The sequence below is a fragment of the Octopus sinensis genome, linkage group LG11 (assembly GCF_006345805.1).
Source record: "Octopus sinensis linkage group LG11, ASM634580v1, whole genome shotgun sequence".
Taxonomy (NCBI): domain Eukaryota; kingdom Metazoa; phylum Mollusca; class Cephalopoda; order Octopoda; family Octopodidae; genus Octopus; species Octopus sinensis.
In genome coordinates this window covers 28997434-29015409 of record NC_043007.1, presented here as the reverse complement: position 1 = coordinate 29015409, position 17976 = coordinate 28997434, and the positions used below count along the sequence as shown (strand labels likewise).

Here is a 17976-nt window from a genome sequence, read left to right as displayed (position 1 = left end):
AAAGCCAGGATGAATGAATTTAAATATGCACCTATAACTTTTGTGCAGAATTTGGAAGAGAGCATTTGTCTTTGGCAATTGGGACAATTAGGCTTTTGTGAGAGTTTATTTTGACTGACTCTTTCACTATTTCGTTTTTTACTTTATCATTTACACATTTTCGTAGTTTTATTCCCAGTTGACATCCTTCAATTTTACTAAATGTGAAACATCTCTCACTCATTGTTCTGTTGCATTAAAAGATATTATTATTATTAGTTCAAATTCCGCCGAGGTTGACTTTGCCTTTCATTCTTTTGGGGTTGATAAATTAAGTACCAGTGAAATACTGGGGCTGGTGTAATTGGCTTGTCCCCTCCCCCAAAATTTGGTAAACGGGAATGTTGTTATTATTATTATTACTATTATTATTACTATTATTGTTATTATTATTAGGTGGCAAGCTGACAGAATCATTAGAATGCCGGGCAAAATGCTTAGCAGCATTTTGTCCTTCATTACGTTCTGAATTCAAATTCTGCTGAGGTTGACTTTGCCTTTCATCCTTCCCCAAATTTCAGGCCCCGTGCCCATAGCAGAAAGGATTATTATTATTGTTATTATTATTATTATTATTATTATTATTATTATCATCATCATCATCACTACTAAACACTATTGTATCACTGAATAGTGAATGATGGTTATTATTTGCCTTCAATGCAATTATGGTTGGGTTATTTAAAAATTACTTTGTTTTAGTTCTGTACTCATATCTGAAGAATATTTATGAATATTGGTACACAACGACCTATATTAGAAATATAAGAGTAATGTAGGAACATACAATATGCAGAGACAATAGCAGGATACCAGGTCAGTAGATGGATAATGGGAGAATATAGAAACGCAATGATAATACAGGAAGAGGTACAGTGGGACAGTGCAGAAGCAAAATCCTCATGATAGCAGGGATTCCTTCCATATGGTTATTTGATCTACAAGAAATACCAGTCAAATCTCCCTCAAGTTATATCGAAAAGGTGGAAAACAAGCACCACTTGGCCTTTGGATACCTTTAGCAGAGTTCATTCCATTATTGTTTAATACACATCACTGCCACTACCTGGTCTCTGGATACTTTCAGTAGAGCCCCCCCCCCCACACACACACACATGATCTCTCTTCTGACAAGTCTCCCCTCACAACCCATCTTCCCAACACCTCCCTTCCCATTACCCATGATCACCAATCACAGCAGTACCCTCCACTCCCCCTCACATGCCTACCTGTACACTCTCCATGCCCTCTCATTGCTACCATACACCTGCAGCCACTTCAATTTCTCTTACCATCACTTGCTCCCATCACTTCTTCCCTGTCTTTAAACATCTCCCCTCACATTCTTATGAAACATTCTCCACTGTCCCCTCCCTCTCTATCACTTACAGCCTCCCCACACCACTGTACCCTGTGGGCAGGTCCCAATGCATCTCCAGCATCATCTCTCTCCCTCTCTCTCTCTTGAGCTTTCTCACACCTACTGGAATGGTCAGCTATTTCTTCTTCTAGTAAGACCCCTATCTCTCTCTATCATACTTTAACCTTGCAACTGGCACAATACCGCCTCCCTCAGTACTACCCCCTCTCTGAGCTGAGAGATTTTTGTTGTGTAAGTTACTTGGTGACCCCACTGGTGCTGGTCCCATGTAAAAAGCACCAATACTGGTCCTTCATAGAAAAGCACCCAGTGCCACTCTGTGAAGTGGTTGGCATTAGGAAGGGCATCCAACCATAGAAACCATGGCACAGCAGACAAGTGGAGCCTGGTGCAGCTCTCTGGCATTGTCCAGCTCCTGTCAAACTGTCCAATCCATGCCAGCATGGAAAATGGACATTAAATGATGATGATGATGTGTTTGTGTAAGCCTAGAATATGTATATTTTTGATTATTTAGAAATATTACCATCAGTTTGATTTTGATGGTTGTGTATTTCTAACCCAATAAAGTCTTCTGTTAATTATCAATCCACTTTAAAACTGGAGGATTTTTCTATAGTAAAAAAAAAATGTTGACATAATTTAACTTTGTTGCTGAAGTTAGGTGGGCTGACAGTGCAGTCTTGAATGTCAGATAAATGACAAGTTTGTATCAGCAGCAGACACAATTAAAATGAAATCCAGCCCTTTGTGTAGCCGGTATCCTGAATAAATGAACAACAACTGGCTGATGCATCTACTACAGGGAGTACAGTGCTGACATTTCAGTATTTGGGCAACACAACCCCACCCAAAGCATTGGAGACGAAAATAATAATTTTTTTGTTTCATAGAGTGTGAATACAATAATATGATTCAATGCAGAAATCGCACTAAAAGTATGTTTTGGTGAATTATTTGTAAATAAAAGGAATATTTTACTGCAGCATAATGTCTAGGAAAAGTGTAATGAAATCCAAGATAAGAGTAACTATATTAGAAACAACAGAACAACAGGAATGTTCCCCACCTTTACTGTTTTATTGTGACTATTTTACTTGACTCTTTGGTTAAGAAAGTTCCAGGAAGATCTTGTGATCAACACCTAACTTCATTAATATCAGGACACACAATGTATATCAGTGATACTGTTGGTGTTTAATCACAGGTCAGCCCTGAACAATAAGAATTATGATCAATAACATTTTAACCATTTGCCCTTATTTTTAGATATAGTATATCTAGGACTACCTTGTCCACTGTAGGACATCTAAGTGTAACAGGAAGAACGTTTGACTATTATTTTCAGTAGGTCAATCAACCACATAGAAGCTTCCTTGTTGGCTCATCTAAAAAGCAATTTTGAACCAATGCCACCAGATAATTTAAGACCACCAACCCACCCCATTTACTAGGTCATTACCTTTAAATACTATCTAACAAACCCCTCTTAAGGCCACTTAAATTCCACATAACTCCTTCTTTTCAAGGTCACTACAATCACCACACTTCATAATCTTGCGATGACATCATAATAATAATAATGATATTACCAAACCAACGTCACAAGCATTGCGGTTTAGAGAACAACACTAAATTTCAGAGGTGTCAGATGTGGCCCATATTGACACACTGCTTGCATATTTGGTGTTACTACTACTACTACTACTACAGTGTCTCACTCACCAACCACAGACATAGCATGTCTTCTTTGTCTCTTTTCCCTTAAAACAAATGCACTAAGCCCTTAACGCATGAGCTCTTGGTACATTCTGTTTTATCCAGAAGAATAAAGGCTGTCCTATTGACAGGGGAGGTTATTCTTTGATTGGTCCCTTAGTCTCAATAGTGGAAACAGAGTGGACCTTAATAAAGAGACCAAATGATAGGGGCTAAATGAACCACCCAAAAGAAGGAAAACTTCTGCAAACAGGTTTCCACACAGTTTTCTTCCACTCAGTTGATCCAAAGCCAGGGGAGAGGACAACTACCAAGGGGCTACTCATTGGTATTGAACCCAGGATCATGAAATGGCAAAGCAAACTCCTTAACTGCACGACCATGTCTGCTTCTAGTTGATTGAGTTTCCTTTCATTAATGCTTCTAATTAATGTGGCAAAAGGCATGAATCTGGTAACATCTCATTATTGCTGCTTCTCACCTGTAATTCCACACCTGTAACAATCCAGTAACCTGTCCCTTTGTATAAAGTCTTTTGCCATCTTCAAGGGATGCCTAAATAACAGCCACCTCCAGCTGTAATGGAACCTCCTCTCAGGCAAAATGTATCCAATTCTTGAAAAAGAATCTGTTTATTTCTTCACAGAAATTAGCTTTGTTAATTACTAAAGTCATTAACACTATGGCATAATTATTGGTATATAAACACTGCAATTGACTTACTGGTCTCCACACACACACACACACAATGTACACATGCATTTATGCATACACACTCATGCGTAGATGCATGCTCACTCACACATAATATGCACAAATACAAACACACATACTCTCATGTACAACAACAGTTTGTGTATTTTCAAACAAGACATCATTTACAGATAAAACCTTTTTTTAGTTTGCTTCTTACTAAATTTCTACTTAACATCATCATCATCATCATTGTCACTGCCATCATCCCTGCCACCACCACCATCATTCCCTCATCTATTAATATTATTGGGGTTGATGTAATCAACTACCTCCTCCCTATTTGCTGACCTTGTGCCAAAATTTGAAGCAATTATTATTATTATTATTATTACTAATGTTGCCATTATTATTATTACTGTCTCATAGTCTGTTCCGTGTCTTTGCTTCTCTTTTCAAAACATGTTTTACTTCAAGTATTACCAAATGCAATTCTTTTCGAGTATTTGTAAAAAGAACTACAATTGGTTAAGGAAAGGCTGCCCTCATTACCCAGGAGTAGACAACAAAAAATAGTTTTGATTCACAAATTTTGAAAAATTTATTTTCATACTTTAAATTTTCACATCCAAAATGGCTGCCTAAACATATTTTTGCCACGCAACAAAATGCTACAATGGCTTAAAAACAAGGCAAAATATAAACAGAACTAATTATACAAAAGCAAAAAAGAAAATGAATGGGTTAGAGAACAATTAATAGAAGAAACTGCCCCAAATACTTCAAGAAATAATTTGGAAGACAGTAACAGCGATAGTGTTACTGTCTTCCACAACTTGAAGCGCTGTGGTCTGTTGATGCTGGGTGAAGACAAACCTTCTCTCAACACTAAATGAACAGACAAAATCTGTTTTAATCTGCCACAATTACAAGAAAAGAGATGTAAAGAGAGAATTTTCTAAAACCTAAAAGCATTTCTCTGCTACTCTAAATAATCCGGAGAGAGAGAGAAGAGAAAAATTATATATCTCTGCTTAAGAAAAGATAGAAGCAGATTAATTTCTCCTTGTGTTAAGTAGTACATCAAGCCTTCCAAATCATATCAAGAGAAATTAACTCAACTGAATACGGCAAAATCTTTAGCACTATTTACTATCCGTTTGAGACTGGCTGAAATTGTCAGATATACCTCTGACTACGCATTTTTGCCTCATGGCTCAAACAAACACAAATGTTACAATAAGAGACATTGGACACTAAGCTTAATGATTAAGCTTAATGATTGGGCACAAAGCTTAATGATTAATGTGTCACAGTATGGGAGAGTTGTCAAAGCAGGCTTAACAAAAGCTGACCTATGGTCAGAATAGACTCAAAGGCTACAAAGGCTAGAAGGGCTCAAAGGCTGGAAGTGTGCCCAGTAGAAGTCAAAGGATATGAGATTTGGTAATATTGGATTGAAAACCTGGTTCTTATATTTGTAGGAGTAAAATACACCTTAGAGATGAATTCCCTGAAATACTAGGAAGATTCAGCAAAAACAAGGAACACGAAAATAATGAAAATAAGTAAAAACAACAAAAAGAACAAGAAGTCTCAGTTTCCAGAGTACCACCAGCCAAAACTCTGAGAGTAGCAATGGAAATATCTTTAGATCCAGTATCACAAATAGATTAGCAAATACCTCATTCCATAATGCTACTAACCTGTAGCATTGCATCTTCATCACAGGGTAAGAGAAAAATAATTACAGACGAAAATACAAACAGAAAAAACAAAATCATCAAAGATAAAAGGCAATGGATATAAATGAGGAGGAAGAATTTCTAAATGAGGAGATGCAGAAGAAGGAAATGAACCAAGATTCACCATTCTTTGGAAATCCAATGAACAATTAATGGATAATATTATTTGTATTTGGTATCACAGGTTTTCTGAAGGTATTAAAGTAACATAAAAGTAGTTCGGAACATAAACAACATGCAAAAGATAGACTGCTAATAAAATTAAAATTCAAAGATCATTTTTAACTTTATAAAAAAAAAATTCCCTGAAAATGTTGGTGCTTTTCAATATCTAATATTTCAAAAAATGCTTATTGGCACAGTTGGTTGCACTCAACTACAATTTGAGAATTGCTTAAATGAATGGAGTCACTTTAATTTCTTCAGAGAGTCAGACAATTGACTGAGTTCATTGTGAGGATTACTCTATCACCCTCCTTTAACAAAGCAGAAGAGGCAGTGTTCTTCTATCTGGTAACTATAGTGGAAAAGGTTGTGAGATGGGTGAGACTGAAAATATTGATGTCAAACACCTTTCCTTCTCGTCAAGCCCTCATTGACTCTAAGCTGCATTTGGAAAGGAGAGTGAGGATGGAGATGGAAGTGCTCTCCTCCACTTGATTTGGGAAAAGGTGGGTGACTGTGGAAAAAATAGTTAGGAATAAATGGAGCTACTCTAGGCATGTGTCTGTAAATTGGAGAGCAACAGAAGGATGGAGGAGTCATGCTCTTGGTAACAGGATGATCCTGGATGTGTGGAGTTCCTTGATTGGCTCTAATTGGAGGCTCTCCTCTATCAGGAGGACTGCATCATCCATGTATCCATGTATATTGTACATTATACATATTTTTCATATATTTTGTACACTATATACACTTTCGTCTCATGTATCCCACTTCCTTTTCTTTTTTACATAAAATCCCCTCGTTGTTTTTATGTAAACCATCTCACCAGTTGTAACTGATCCTTGTAATGCTCCCCTCACAGGACTACCCTGTGACAAATGTAAGAAATCTTCAATATTATTATTGCTATTATTATTACTAGTATTATTAAGGCAGCAAACTGGCAGAATCGTTAGCATGCTGGGCAAAATGCTTAACAGCATTTTGTCCTGCTTTACGTTCTGAGGTCATATTCTACCATAGTTGACTTTGCCTTTCATCCTTTCAGGGTCGATAAAATAAGTACCAGTTCAGTACTGGGGTCGATGTAACCGACTATTCTCTCCCACCAAATTTCAGGCCTTATTCCTACAGTAGAAAGGATCATCATCATCATCATTATTATTATTATTATCAATAATATTAATATGCTAACTTTTTGTTTTTGTACATACCTGTTGTGTGCATCACACTTACATAAAAGAAGTGGCAAAGCGAGAGAGAGAGAAACAGAGAGTGAAAGAGAGTGACTGGTGACGGCGTTCGTTTTGTGTTTTTAAATGTTTATCACATTGCAAGAGAAGTAGATACATAGATACATATACACATTATTAAATCAAAAGCAGGAGAGAAGAGGGACACAAAGGAAGTGAAAGAGAAAAAGAGACAGTAGATGCAAAAATCCAAAGAAAAGCTCATGTGTAAATACATAGGCATAGCAAATATTGGCTGTCAGTTTCACTTTTCATTACCACAGGTAGATAGATGGATGGATGAATGCTTGTTGTGTGTGTGTGTGTATAGAGATAGATAGTGCTATAACTATAGATGTGTGTATGGATGTATGTATCTAATTTAGCATTTATCTACCTGTCTTGCCAGATATTTATTTCTAGTTAGATGTTTAATATGCCATATATTAAAAATGTTTACATTAAATTTCCTTTTTACCAATCCTTCTGTCTGTCTATTTATCTCGTCACATATATTTCTAATTTGCTATTTAATGCTCCATCTCCAAAATATGTCAGTAATGACTTGTCTGTTATTATGAGAATGGTAAGTAGACCATGTGTTCATGTAGAAACCACTACAAAGTGACCCCATGGTTGTGTGTCCTGCTTCTACATCAATTTGCTTTGTCTCAAATCCTGCTGAGCTATTTTCAGAAGTGTGAAAATATGATTATCTTCAGAGAGTTTTGTTAACTAGAATACCTCAACAGGGTAACGGATATGTGTAGTAGGCTTGTTAATACAGCAGCGTGTTTACATATTCATATATAACAGTTGGCAAAATATTTGTTTACATATAAGAAAATCTGTGCCAGTTGGTTACAGGACATTCTGACAAACAATACAAGGATGAGTAAATGTGTTAGCTGCTATATGTTGATGCTGTACGTGCGTGCTTGTATATATATATATATATATATATATATATATATATATATATATAATCCAAAGAAAAGTGAGCCCAGAGAAATGCTTCTGATTGGCCAGTGACATGTATTTGATGACCACAGACAAATATGGGCATATTAAATAGTATCCAACATGAATTCTTGGTTTATTAAAATTCTCTCCACATCTCAAGGACATGTTAGAATTACTGTCCTGTCAACTTTGCAGAATTCTTCATTCTTGAGATTATCTCCCTTGCTCACATGGAGCTGGTTTTATTTACCATTTGACCATGGTAATACATCCCCGAGAAGTGGAGATAAATTTTAATAAATGAAGGATTTGTGTTGTATGGTATTTGATAGACCTGTCTTTGTTTATAAAAATGCATGTATATATGTGTACGTATGCATGTATATGCATGTGTATCTATGTTTATGTATGTGTATATGTATGCATGTGCATGTATGTATGTGCACATGTGGGTATATGTATGAATGTGTATGTATGTGTGTGAATGCGTTTGTGTATGTATGTTTATGTTTATGCGTGAGTGTACATGTATGTGCATGTGTGTATGCACATATATCTATGTGTATGAGTATATGTATATGTCTGAGTATATAGATGCACAAGTATATAATATGTATGAGTGTGTGTATGTATATACATATGCATGTGTGTATATGTATTTGTGTATATGACAGTATGCCTCTCCCACCCATCCACACTTACTTCCTCTTTCCCCTCTCACTTCTACTCACCTCATACATTGAAGATCCACCCAGTCCCCTCGTCACCTCAATTTTAATCTCTTCCCACCTCCACCCTGATCCCTCTCTCCCCTATCTTCTAAAATGTAGCACATCTACAGCAAAAAATCTCTTCTGTCCTGATCCTTTCATTCAACCCCTCATCTCCTTTCAGGGTTTCTAGTCTTGCAAGGTGCATGATGACCTTACAAGAGTGGTTGGCATGAGAAACCCACTCAATATACACAGTAAAATGGTTGGCATCAGGAAGGGAGTCACATTGTAGAAACAATGCTAATGCAGACATTAGAGTACAACGCAGGCCTTGCACCCATCAGATCCCAGAAAAACTGTCCAACCCATGCCAGCCCAGAACATTAAAGGATTATGATGATTTATGTAATATGTATGCATGTCTATCATTAGTCAGTTTTATTTCAAGATTTCTTATCTATAGAAAATCCATATATATATATATATATATATGTATGTATGCATGCATATGTGTATGCATTCATGTATGTATGTAAAGGAATGAACCAAACTAACAAAAACAAAATGAATCCAAAAAACAATGAATCAATGTCAGGTAAAATTCGCAGTGTGATTGTTGACAGAGTGGCTAGCCGGCTTCCGGGCCAGTGGCACATAAAAGGCACCATTCGAATGTGATCATTACCAGCATCGCGTTACTGGCACTTGTGCCCATGCTAGTAGGGTCCCAAGAGCACCATCCGAGCATGATCATTGCCAGAGCAGCCAACTGGCTTCCGTGCCAGTGACACATAAAAAGGCACTATTCGAGCGTGATCATTACCAGTGTCACCTTACTGGCACCTGTGCCGGTGGGATGTGTAAAAAGATTCAAGCGAGGTCATTGCCAGTACTGCCTAACTGGCCCCCATGCCGGTGGTACGTAAAAAGCACCCACTACACTCTCAGAGTGGTTAGCGTTAGGAAGGGCATTCAGCTGTAGAAACTCTGCCAGATCAAGATTGGCGCCTGGTGCAGCCATCTGGTTCGCCAGCCCTTAGTCAAAATCGTCCAGCCCATGCTAGCATGGAAAGCAGACATTAAACGATGATTTCAGAGATTCTCCATGTGAGTTTTCCAGGTTAAACATATGAAAACCACATGTAAAATACTCCATAGACCTTCCCCACTCCACAAGCAAATTTCCTGGGTCAGACATACACATACATTCACATAGACGTATGAAACGCATGAACAAACATGCATTTCATATGTAAAAAGGTGTCAAAATGTGTAAAATGTACGAAGTACAGACACTTGTAGTCTGTACTTCATACGTGAAATATCCACCATATACACACACGGTGAGTGAGTGTCTGAAAATGTAGTAGCCAAATTATGAATGGATTGGTTGGCTTTAGGCAGGGCATCCAGCTTTTTGGCTCAGTGGATCCTGCCAACATGGAAAACAGGCATTAAATTATGGTCATGTGTATATGTACAGGGGTATGTGTGTAAACAGTTCAGAAGTATATCCATGTCCACCCGAAACTAATCCAATTAAATGCTATTATTTTAAGGAAAATTAAAGAAAAACTCTACTAGAGTACATTCTCCATCATCAAGCATTTCCAATATTTATAATTTCTATATAAAGCAACCTAACATTGTAGGGGATAAGCATCCTAGAGGTTTAAGGGCAACTATTGAGATAAAGATTAAGGAGTTGGGTGGTAAACAAGGTAATCTGAGAGAGATGGGAGTCTTGGCGGAGGGATGTACAGTTGGGGGCAATAAGGTGTGTGTGTGTATATACACACCCACAAGTATATACATTCACACATATATATATATGCATGTATTACTCACTACCATTGTGATAGGGTCCATTGTCGTCCCCTCCATGAGATGTACTCTCCTCACATGTGCCGAATGCTTCATTAGTTCACCCATTCACATATGTGTATGCACACACACACACACAGCTACAGGTGTATATGTTTTTAAAAATGCCCTAAGACTTACTAGCATCTTTATATTTTAAATTTATGTTCAGTTGATATACATACACGTTGTTATGAATGTTTACATAATCGCACACACTCACTCATACACACTGGGAGAATGTAAACTTTATGAATGATCTTACTCTAGCAAGAATCCTTTCATCAAAGTAGTAGGTCAGTAGCCATCCTAGCCCTCTCTATATGTCCCCACCCCTCTATACGCCCCGCCCAGCATATACCATACCCCAATTGACACCCCATGCCAGTGTATAACTCTAAACTATTACAATTCCTGACTAACAGACAGAAGTTTTTATTTCCCTGCTGTTCATCATTTTTAAATATCATTTTGGCTTCATGGTGAATTACTTGAAAGTCTGATGGGAACCAATCTGTGCCAACAATTAACTGTAATATAATAAACTGGCTAAACTCATGGAAATTCTTTGGTAGAATAAAATATATTAATATATGGATACTTTTGCTAGAATTCAGTTTTTAATGTGCATGAATTTTATCCATTGCATCTTGCATTATACAATCTCTTTATACAAGAATTTGAGAATTCTAAGAGTTTAAGGAGGCATCTATAATTACACACACACACACACACACTCACACACACACACACCACACACACACACACACACACACACACACTCACACACACACACACACACACACACATTATAAAGGAAAAAACAGACTGAAAAAGATGATAAATATTGTAAGAATATTTGTATGTTTGCATGTATATTGTGTATGGATTTATGGCTGTATGTAGTTATATATAACTCTCTGTATGCATCCAGACACACACGTGTATAAACATTATTAGGGTTTTTGTAATAAGAAGCTGGTTTCTAATGGACTCAAAGTTCCATTGCTGGACAGTAATGACAAAACTGTTCTTCTTGCAATTTGAATTTGCAAAGTATAAAGCACTCAGTTCCCTCTGGAAAGTTGTTGGTGCTCGGAAGGACACTCAGCCATAGAAACCTTATCAAAGCAGTCATTAGAACTCGTCACGGTCGTCTGGTTCATTGGATCCTGTTAGACTGTTCAATCCATGCCAGCATGGAATATGGAATTTATATGATAAGGATGATGATGATGTGTTAGCTGGTGACTTTGGCTGGAAACATCAGAGTTTCCAGAGAATAAACATTTAGTAATGTTTTAAATTGCCAAATGATTAGAAACATAAACATAAATAAATTTATAATCTGACAGGAAAACTGTAGACTTCAAACAACCCTAACCCTACACGTCTACATGTACAGTTGATCTCCTCAACACTACAGAATCTTTGCTTGCTGTTTCTAACATCTGTGTTTGCAGGCATTTCATTAGAAATGGTCCCATCAGTATTCCCCACTTTTTAAACATATGTTTATACTCAATAAGAGCATTATTTTCTATGTTTGTTCCAGGGCAGTCTTTCCTGCAGACACCATTAAAAAATAGTACCTTAATGACACTTTGGGGCAACTACTGATTACATGTGATAGAATCAACATTGTTTATCTCATCCTGAGGTTTAAGTAAACACTTTACTGCTTCGTTTGTTCAACAAGTATTCTGTGTCTATTTAGTTGCAACTAAGTTGTACAAGTATAACCTTTAAAATGCTGCACTGGTTCTAAGTCCCAAACAGGTTGAACTTTCTCTTGCTGTTTGTTCACAAGAAAGTTACTTTTGCATATCTTTGATAATGAGAAAGCGTAGTTCCTCCGTGGTCAGTTAGTCCAGCAATTACAAAGTCGCAATCACCAATGGCTGACTACTTCAGATGTTTACTACCAAACTTTAAAATGTTCTTCATGCCACTTTTGAAATCCTGCTGTGTGCATTTGTTTTCTTTGTTGATGTTGTGGTTTCATAGCTGTTGAGTGTTACCATACAACATGCAAAGGCTGTTTGCACTTACTTTAAACCTCTTCCCTCTTGTCTCCTTCCAACATACTAACTCTCAGTATCATTGCTTCAGTAGAAGCTTCCAGCTGATGTCAGAATCTCATGGGTTTTAATACCAATGCACCAGATTTCCTCTGTAGATTAGTCAAATATCCCAAATGTTGGTACCAATGCTAATATCCTGAATGCATTGGGTAATATTATCTGATTGTAAAAGAAAAAGATCTCCTGGTCGGTGGTGAGTCTTTGTTCGTACACCATTAACCCAGCCACTACAACAAAAAGTACTCCTTCAGTTATGGTCTTCTTGATCCATTGAGATGTATGATAAATAAATATATATATAATATATAAATATGTATATATATAAATAGATATGTATTATATATGTGTATATACATAGATATTTGTTAGTATATTTGTGTATATAACGTTAAATGATGATGATGATGATGATTTGTGTGTGTGTATTGCATGTATGTGTGTATGTATACACACACACACTCACATGCATAAAAAAAGACAGAGTTTTATATATGTATGTGTGTACATTATGTATGTACGTACGTACATATGTATGTATGTATGTATGTATGTATGTATGTATGTATGTATGTATGTATGTATGTATGTATGTATGTATGTATGTGTATATGTATGCATGCATGTGAGTATGTGCACAATGTCTTAGATGACAACGGAAACCTGGAATCAATTACATTATGAAGACTGGAAATTGTTTCGAGTAGTTTAATGTACAGCAGTAATAAAACTGTGCTTCATGTCAACATGTACTTCATCTTACACAAAATATGAGACAATCTTTCAGAATTCACATCACAGAGCTCACAGAAATAATAGCAAAATGAAACATCTTGAAAAAATAAAATTACATGTACAGCTGTATCACCTCTCACTAACACCCCTCTCTCTCTCTCTCTCTCTCTTCTCTCTCTCTCTCTCTCTCTCTCTCTCTCTCTCATTCTGTCTTTCTATCTTGTTTCGCAATCTGTGGAGGTGCGGGTGTCATTGAGATAATATTTAAGAAGTGATATGCTACTGTGTGGTTGTGCATGAAATGTTTGTTGTAGAATAAGAGGCAAGGCTGGTTTATATTTTGCACAATATTTTAGCAACAGCCCTGAGAAAAATAATAACAATAGAAATAATGACAACAATAATTGTTATAGTAATAATAATGACAATAATAATAATTCTTTTAAATTTTGAAACAAGGATAACAGGAGAGGCTGGTTGTTGATGATATTGACCCCAGTATGTGACTGTTACTTTACTGGCCCCAAGGGGATGAAAGGCAAATAGATATAACAGTGTATGGTTTTAAATATATTTTTAGAGCCTGAAATAGTTCAAGATTTTATGCACAACACCAGGGATTAGATCCACAATTGGTCTCACTTTGACATTTGAAAGAGAGAAAAAGAGAGAGAGAGAGAGAGAGAGAAAGAGAGAGAGAGAGAAAGAGAGAGAGAGGAGCTGATTTGGATCCAAATACATTACTGTTACCTATTTTATTGATCCTGGAATAATGCTGACAATGATGTTCACATCCATGACTAACACATCTTTTTATTCAGAAATAGTGTGTATTGAAGACTGTTATATATCTGTCTCTTCTTTATTGAGAATTACAGTGTGAGATGATGAAATCTTAGCTGCTATTTCTAGCTGGTTGAGTGAATGTATATATGGCCCCTTGTTGATATTGTCTGGGATATGTAAAAATATATATGCAACTATATGCATGAGAATATATACATAAAACAAATGTGTATATGCATTGACTCCAAATACTCCACATGTACGCATACATGCACAATTACCCTGTTGATGTTGAAATTCCAATAAAGGAGCCTTGGATCTAGGTTGGAAACTGGCTCTTTCTCTATTAGCAAGAAGTCTTGAAATAAAACTGCACGCGCATGTGTGTGTGTATGTACAGGTTTGATAAGCACCAATGCATGAAACTCCTGGCTCTTGGGTCACTCTAGTTTTTGCCATTTGATAAATAAAAGAAATTAAAAAACTACATATATAGATATGTGTCTCTCTCTTTCTCTCTGCATATATATATATATATAAAGAGGAGGGATTACTCTGGCAGTCTCTGTTCACCCTCTCTGATTGTTCTGTCCCCATGCTCTCTTGGACACATTACACTTGAGGATATGTTCTCACTCCTCCTTCTCATCATCATCTTATCTCCATGCATCTCTCTAACCACCATATATAACATGGAGTAACATGTATCTCCTCTTGTTCATCCACCCCTTACCACATTGTACATCCCCCCCTTTTGCACTGACTTTATTCTGTCTCCTCCCCCCACCGTTTTCTCCATTACTACCCCTAAGTGTTCCTTGCTCTTTTAGTTATAAGGGCTCTCTTTCACCTTACAAGCTACAAAGCAGTGATAATCTACATATGTGGGAAATTCTGTCTGTGGTTGTGTTTGTGGAGTTGTTAGCTAACTCCTCCTACATCGTTTTATCAATTTTGATGAAACATGACACGTGAGTAGAACTTATGTCTGGAAACTTCATGGCATACTCAGATTGTTGAAAAAAAATTGACAATAGGGCTCCTGGAAGGGATCCTTATATATATCTAATATTTTTTATTTTAAAAACCAAGGGAAATAACCCATTTGCCCCTGGAAAGGATCCTTATTATAGCCAAGGGAACTAACCCATTCATTTTCCTAAATTATTTGGTAACTAATTTCATGTTATTACATAACTGACTTCACAATTTGAGTATTCATAACTTATTGGAAGTTCCTAAAAACAAGATCCTGTGTAAGACAGTTCGGAATTCTCTGCAAATGCACAAAAAACGTTTTAAGGCCTACATACTTAGTATTGTTGTTATTAGATTAGCAAAACAATTATGTAAACACACACACACACATACACATATATATTTGGTGTTATGTTCCTCTGTGTGTGTGTTTGCATGCGTGCATGTACACACATATATTTATGTATACTTATCTATGTGTCTGTCTACCTATCTACTTACCAGCCTGTCTATCTATCTATCTATCTATCTATCTATCTATCTATCTATCTTCGCATGCACGCACACACACACACACACTCATGCTTGCTTGTATATACAAATGATACTTTTCATTAAATTTATGAGTGCAGTACCACAAAATTAGCTAGAGATAAAATTATAATCTTAACAAATATTTATTATATATTTTATTACGATAATTTCTCTCTCTCTCTCTCTCTCTCTCTCTCTCCCTCTCTCCTTCCTCTGAAATGGAATATGATTATAATCCCTAAATTCCACTAAAAGTATTAAATATGGACTGTCAAAGGTTTTATTAAAGCCCCTTAGTTCCTCTCTGTTTGCCAAGTGCAATTAATACTGTACCGCAAGCACTAACCGGAATGAACCTGTTTACTTTCTGTTGCACTCCAAAAGCTTGCAACGTGCAAAAATCTGTAAGTTTACCAGTTAGCAACAATTTATCATTTATTCAGTCATTTACATTCATGTTTCTACCATGTTAGCATGGGTTAAACTGTAACTTTGGGGTAGGACAGCATTTTGTAACTGGGAAACTTTCTTGTGATTCACCCTTATCTGTTTTTCAAGTAATTCACCCTTATCTGTTTTTCTTTATCCCATTGATATTTGAAAGTGTAGAGCAAAGGGTCGTAATACCAAGTAGGAAAGTAAATATCACGTCATCGTTTCACTCAGTGAGTGATAAGTAAAGACCTGGACAGTCAACAGTCATGTGCACACACACACACACATGTCTGTGTGTGTGTAAATATTTATATTTATTGACTTCATATCAACTTCATATCCAGCTTTGATCTGCAGAGGAATGTACAGACATTACATTGTCCTCATCCTCCTCCTCCTCTGCATCATCATCATTTTATGTCTGCTTACTGTGCTGGCATGGGTTGGATGAATTGTAGGTCTGAATCAGTTCTTATTCAAAGGTATCATAACCGAAAGGAGCTGGAGAGAGGGGGGGCAAGGTCTAATCCAGCGACCTTTCATCAAGAGAATATCAACAGTGAAAGATCTCTTAGGTTTCATTGTCTAATTTTTCTTCACTGTCCTTGTTGTTCTTGCTGTTATTTAAACTTCATATTACTCCTGATCTTGCCAGTAAAACTTCTTCATGCCCATGACCATCTAAACAGTGTGTTTGTGTGTGTATACAATTTCTCTTCTGTATATGACAGTACTGTTATGATTTGAGGGAAATTTGTCAACTATTTCTAGCCATTTGAGTGATCATGTAATGGTTCACTTTGTTGACTTCTATACTTAGAACCCTCTCTTAACAACCAAGCTACAATTACAGCCTAACAGTCCTAAATGTTTACCAAGTGCTGCACTACAAAAGTTTGGAATGCTGTAGTCAGCATCAGGTGCATTCCATTTAGTGCTTGAGGTGCCATTATATGTGAACTTGGCTAACACGGAAGAACTAAGAGGCCTTCACAGAATCTAATCCTGAGTCCACATCTAATAAGTCTCTTTCATGGAATTTAAGGATTATAATCACATCCTATTTCAGCAGAGAGGATAATTAATTATTGTAATTATGTGCAGCAATTTTGTAAAATTGTTTCTTAATTTTTCTAGAATTTTCTGGCATTTTCTGGGCAAAGTTTATTGAAATGAATCTCTTCGAAATGAAGAGGTTGAGGATTTGTGATTTACTCAATGACTTGATGTGTAATTGAGCCGAACTGATGTTGAATGAAGTGAAAGCAATATGCTGTGTGTGGGTGTGGGTGTGTGTGGTTTGTGTAATAGTGTTTGATATTGTTTAATAAAACATTAATATATTCAGTCACACACATACATATTTGCACTGAAACACACAGACAAACACATTGATGCTGGTGTAGGTGTGTATGCTTGTATTTGGCATGTCATCGTCTTCATCATCATCATCATCATCATTTCAGTGTCTATTTTTTCGTGCTTGCATGAGTTGCACAGTTTACTGAGGCAGGATTTCTATGGCCTAATGTCCTTCTTGTTGCCAACCTTTACTGGTTTCCAGGCAAGGTTATATCTTCCTGTGGCCAGACATGTTTTTTGCAGAATATTGGAAATGAAACACATTCATTTACAACAATCATGTAATGTCAAGACAAGGAGACACAACCACACACATACTTACACACACACCACATACTTACACACACAACCACATACTTACACACACAACCACACACATACATTTACTCAGTGTCAGAGTACATATTTGATAAAATGTGAATTATTAAGAGAAAAATTAAGCGTAGGTGTGTCAGGTGTGGTGTGCAAGAGAAAGAGAGGGAGGGAGGGAGGGAGGGAGGGAGGGCTCTTGTCACTCATTTGAAAGCTGTATGAGGAATTGCCTGTTGTTTC

The 17976-nt window shown here is 36.7% G+C and overlaps 2 protein-coding genes across 2 annotated transcripts in view; one reads left to right on the top strand and one right to left on the bottom strand.

The window, feature by feature from the left end:
• LOC115217301 (lipoxygenase homology domain-containing protein 1-like) overlaps window positions 1–17976 on the top strand; it is a 308929-nt gene that overhangs the window by 64388 nt on the left and 226565 nt on the right. The gene's annotated exons all lie outside the window — the stretch shown is intronic.
• The window catches only part of LOC115217293, a 49709-nt gene that overhangs the window by 548 nt on the left and 31185 nt on the right, over window positions 1–17976 (bottom strand). The window lies entirely within an intron of this gene.